This window comes from Ictalurus punctatus, chromosome 7, assembly GCF_001660625.3.
Source record: "Ictalurus punctatus breed USDA103 chromosome 7, Coco_2.0, whole genome shotgun sequence".
Classification (NCBI taxonomy): domain Eukaryota; kingdom Metazoa; phylum Chordata; class Actinopteri; order Siluriformes; family Ictaluridae; genus Ictalurus; species Ictalurus punctatus.
The window spans coordinates 5,136,531-5,142,080 of NC_030422.2; the positions used below are offsets into that span (position 1 = coordinate 5,136,531).

The 5,550-nt window shown below is 39.0% G+C and overlaps 1 protein-coding gene across 4 annotated transcripts in view; it reads right to left on the reverse strand.

Annotated features, from left to right (window-relative positions):
* The window catches only part of rnf220a (ring finger protein 220a), a 121,693-nt gene extending 116,686 nt beyond the window's left edge, over positions 1-5,007 (reverse strand). The window contains exon 1 of one of the 4 annotated variants that reach the window (XM_053681441.1): positions 4,736-5,007. The gene's annotated coding sequence lies outside the window, so the exon portion shown is untranslated. The remainder of the gene's footprint in view (positions 1-4,735) is intronic. The other 3 variants (XM_017471429.3, XM_017471424.3, XM_017471427.3) reach the window with 3 other exon arrangements.
* Positions 5,008-5,550: the final 543 nt, after the last annotated feature.

Sequence of the window (5,550 nt, forward strand, 5' to 3'; positions counted from 1 at the left end):
AATAATAAGAAGAAGAAGAAGAAGAAGACAGGAAATGTTTATTGATATAAATCCATGCGTTTACATTTGCACTAAGGTGTTTTACGCATGATTTTGTTGGCTGTGAAATTGGGATGGTGTTATGAATTAAGAAAAGGAATGATTAATTCAGGCATTTAGTTCGGGGGGGGGGGGGATAATTGCGTTTCACATTTTAGACGTTAAGGCGTTATTTCTGCGTTTCTAGAAAACTAATTTATTTGATTAATAAATAGGCTAAATAATAATAATAATAATAATAATAATAATAATAATAATAATAATAATGGTGATGATGATGATGATGCGCATACATATCAAAGAAAATGTTGTATTGTATTAAATCATGTCAAAACGTGACCATAAATCGCATAATAATAAAACAAATGAAAACAAATAAACAACAACTAAGGAAAATATTTCCCAGGACTAAAGCATGAGAATGAGTGCGGTCCCAGGCGCCTGTTGTAACCAAACAAAGTGCTCTTCAGCACCATAAAATCTGAAATGTTCCGCTTGGCAAAGAAATGAAAAGCTACACGGATCAGGCGTGTCTGTGAGCTCCAAAATAATACGAGACAAATTAGGGCGAGGTATAGGCTGTGTCCCAAACCGCACATTAACCTTAACTAAACAGTATTCAGTACCAGCGCAGACCCATGAGAACACAAGAGTACTAATAGAATTTGACCTTTTTGGGGGGATATCGTGTTGGTTTTTCTGTCGTAATCATTTGTGTGCAATTTTGTCCAACTATTTAGTGGTAGCTTATAATGCGGATGCGGATCAGGACGGAGCCTGGGAGAGTTTTATTCGTTTATTAAACACTCTGGCACTAATGTCTAACTGCACTTGGTCACTTTATTTTTATTTTACCCCCATATAACCCCCCTCCCTCCCTCCCTCCCTCCCTCCCTCCCCCAGTTCATTTGTGCAACTCTCCTGAGGCTGTTTGTGTAGTATGTATTTGTGCAAATTTGCAGGAAATGAATTGCCATCATGCCACCATCTGTAGGCAAATGACCTTCGCTTATACTGTGCGGTTATTACCGCATGAAAACACGCAAAGCACGCGCGGCTGTGTGAGAGTCAGTCCGCTGTTGTCTGCTTTTAATATATGAGAGAAAAAAGAAGCCGCGCTTGTCGATGAGAACTAATGAAGCTGGTACATCTGAGTAATCTGCGCTTAATTTACTTTCCGCTACGGATGGATTTGTCTTTGTCACTCCTTGTACCAAGTCTATAAAATATTCGCGCAAAAACAAAAACAAACAAACAAACAAACAAATAAATAAATAAATATCCACACACTGCTCAGCGACTGTGGCTTCTTCTTTTATTGTTTTCTCTTTTTCATCCTATGTGAGCAGCAATGGATGCTCTTCATTACGCCCTTTACCCCCCCCCCCCCCCCCCCCCCCATACACACACACACACACACACACACACACACACACACAAATCCAGATTAAAATAAACTCTTGACGCATCGATCAGGACACTGGAATCTGCATTTATTTTACTTCGGATCAATGCAAAAAAAAAAAAAAAAAAAAAAAAAGGAAAGAAAGAAAGAAAGAAAGAAAGAAAGTAAAGAAAGAAAGAAAGAAAGAAAGAAGCGCGGCTCAAAAATCCTAACGTGCATAAAAGAAACCAGTTAACTTTTCACTATTCTTTTTGTTTTCCCTCCCGTCCTGTGACTATACAGTCTATCCTGTCGATGCATAAAGATATATAACAGCAAAGGGTACAAAAAATTAGGAGAGTATATATATATATATATCATAAAAATGCGCGCACACTAAAAAGGCTTTGGGTAAAAAAAAATGGAGAAGCATGAAGAAAAGAAAAAAGCACGGTTGTACAGTGTGTGTGTGTGTGTGTGTGTGTGTGTGTGTGTGTGTGTGTGAGTGTGTGGCCAATATCTTTTTTTTTTATATATATATAAACATACATTTCAATTCTCTTTCAGTCATACTTGTAACTACACAATTGCGCATGTGCGAATTGAATTGCAATTAATAATGCGCACACTTTACGCATACAAATAGTAATAAAATTAAATAAAATGAAATAAATAAATAAAAACCCATAAATAAATAATTGATTGTGCAGTGTGCTATTCTCCAAGGCAAAGTTCATCTTCCAATATTTATCCCATAATTCAGCTCTGACCAGTGCGGCAAGTGTCAATAAACACATTCATCTTGGAGTGTCATAATTTCATTATTCAATTTATCTGAGATTAAACAGCCAACGAGGACGCGCAGGATAGCGGGGAATATTAAAGCGGCGTTATTCGGGTACGGTCTATAAACATTTCCACTCGGATCATTAAGATTTATGAAGCGCACCACAAACAGAAATTACAAGAAGAGGAGAGAATTTGATTTATTTATTTATTTACTTACTTATTAGTAGTATTATTATTATTTGGCTTCTTCTTTGTTGCGAGCATGATTCAATCACGCAGGATAAGTAAACAGGAAAGATAATGACAAGGATGATAAAAAAAAACAACAACATAAATAATAAATAAAGTGCTAATATATGCGCGTTTCGTTTTGTAGGCGTTATTAGAACACAGGTATTAAGTAATAATCCAGTTATCATAGCATATATTCCTAACACATGAGAGCTATTGAATAGCCTATATTGCAGGAATAATAGCACACTGTAAAAGTTTTTTATTTTTATTTATTTTGATGATGAAATGCACGGTCCGTCTCGTTGTTGTTGCTGTTGTTTTTGATTTAATTCTTTCTCCTTTAAAAAAAAAAAAATCTATTATGAAGTGTAATCTTTGTGTGTGTGTGTGTGTGTGTGTGTGTGTGTGTGTGTGTGTGTGTGTGTGTGTGTGTGTGTGTGTGAGGGTGCTGAGAGATCATTAATAAATGTCATTAATATGCACTTGTCTAGGAGAGGGGAAAATAGCCTGTGCAGGCTACTTTATAAAGAAATGGGGGAAATTGTACTGTAGTTGAAATTCTTTAAAAACTTTGAAACAAATCTGTGTCTTTTCTTTCTTTCTTTTGTTGTTGTTGTTGTTGTTGTATTTTACACTAACAATCATTTAAAAATAGTCACAATAATAAACCGATACAGCTGAACTATTTAAAGCGATCTCCGTTGTTCTACAGGCCTTTTAAAACTACAGAACCACGTTGAGGGATTTTATTTGGTGTAAATTTTAGAACTTTGATTAGGAGATTTAAATGGATGTAGGCGGAGCTACTGTGAGGAACTAATCGTCGCTGTTAAAGCGTGTATTTAGTTGTTTTTTGTTTTTGTTTTTTTGTTTTGTTTTTTGGTGCGCAGGATATAAATGTGAGTAATGACCCTGTTTATTTAAACAGGTGTTTCCTCGTGTAGGTTAGCACTTCTCTTGGTTTTCCAGTAAACTTACTGTACTTAATCAAGCGCGCAGCCAAACTCACGAATCCGTTACAGGGTGAAGTTAAGAAAGTTAAGTCAGTGCGTGTATATGCGTGTGTATGCGCGCGCGCGCGCGCGCGTGTGCGTTTGTGTGCGCGCGCGCGCGCGTGCTGTGTCGCAAAGACTTGGAGTAAAAAAAAAATTAAAATAAAAAAAACAACAACGACAACAACAAAAAGAGTCGTTATTTAATTGTGCGCAACATTGGTTTCGTTGTGCGACTTTGATTTTCCTGAGAAGTAAACAAGTAAATAAATAAATAAATAAACATCACATCTCCAAGCGTCCACTATCTCTCATCAAAATGGCACAGCGCTTTTTGCTTCTGGATAATTATAGAGATTAGGACTGCTAAACATTACGAGTGAGCACACTGATGTGTTGGGCGCGTGGTAGAATAATAATAATAATAATAATAATAATAGTAATAAATAAATACTTAATGCAAAAATTAAAACAGTTTAAAAAAAATAAAAAATAAAAAACAACTTGACGCGTCCCCCAGCGCTTATGACTTCTTACTTGTCCGCGTTTCAATGGACAAAAAGAGCTCCCTTTGAGAATTTTTAAATAACACGGTGAGATAAATGGCTCTCTTGACTACACTGTGTGTTTGTCTGAACTCTGCTTGATCCACTGGGGAGCAGGAAATGCTTCATAGAGCCTACATGAATAAAGTTCTTATATGCTGAGGACAGATCCGCAGAACAGGCCGCGCAGGTGTTTACTGGGAGCGCATTTTTTATTAATCATATTTGTTCTTCAGAGGGGAAAAAAACACATTCAGAGTAGATTTAAACTCACTCCATTAACTCCGCAGTGTGTTTTGTTTGCTTGTTTGTTTGTTTGTTTGTTTGTTTATATAATATATTAGTGTTTAACTGTCACACAAAAAACAGCAACAAAAAAACAAAACATGGACTGGTCCTTAATCCAGTCCACTGATTAAAATGTGATCAAGGGTATAATCAAGTCTAATCTTTGCGCGCAGTAAAAGCATGCCCGATTTCTTTTTAAAGACATAACGAGCACGTGACAGATGTGAAGTATAGAATACAGATGTTTATTAGAAAGCTATTAATACTCGAACCGAACTGTACTCGGACTTCTTTTAATGCTGCGTTCACGTTAAACTCACTAATCTCACTCGCGTTCAACTCCCCACAGACACGCGACACTTCGCCACACACACACACACACACACACACACACACTGCAAGATCACCAAAACAACCCGAGCCGACGGCAAAACATCTCTGTCAATACATTTAAGAGCACTTACGGTGTATAAAGTAATTCCTTGGCAGATCCTGGGCGTCCTTTTATCCCGCACAAGAGAAACTTTTTTTTTTGCGTGGTCCGTGCCAGGCGCAGAGCGAGCCGAGGAGCATGCGAGGAAAAAAGTTTGCGGCGCGCACACACAGCCGAGACGATCGCCGTGTGAGGTCGAGATTTCCCCGGTAGTATCAGTTGCACGTATCGATGAGGGGGTAAACTGTGCACGGACACACATACACACACACACACACACACACACGCACACAGAGAGAGAAAGAGATAGAGAGAGAGAGAGAGAGAGAGAGAGAGAGAGAGGTGGATGTGGTAACGGTCCTGGCGCGCTGTGTTGGAGGTGCAGTGCTGCCGCTCAGCGCCCGATCCGCTCACTGACTGACCTGCTTCTCCTCTCCTCTCCTCTCAACACTCCCCCCATCACACCGACCGACCCCCCTTCCCTTCCTTCACCGTGTTCCCCGAGGGGATTTCGGGGCCGTTTGGGTTGCGAATTAGGTTCTCTGTGAAACCTCGACGCTGAAGACACTATGTGTGAAATAAAGTCTCGGGAAGAAATGAAAGTGCGCAATGGCGCGCGCAGTGCAGGAGGAACCGGGTAAGTGTGCTTCAGAAAGCTAGTGTGCGCTAGTGCAGCGCGTGGGCCGAGCATCGACACATCCACACACTGGACACTGTGCTGTCTGTCTTGTAAATAACATAACACAACCTAACGTTGTTGTTGTTGTTGTTGTTTATGTTTATGTGACCACTTGCACGGTAAAAGCACTAATTTCACTGAATCATCATATACAAAACTGGATCGAA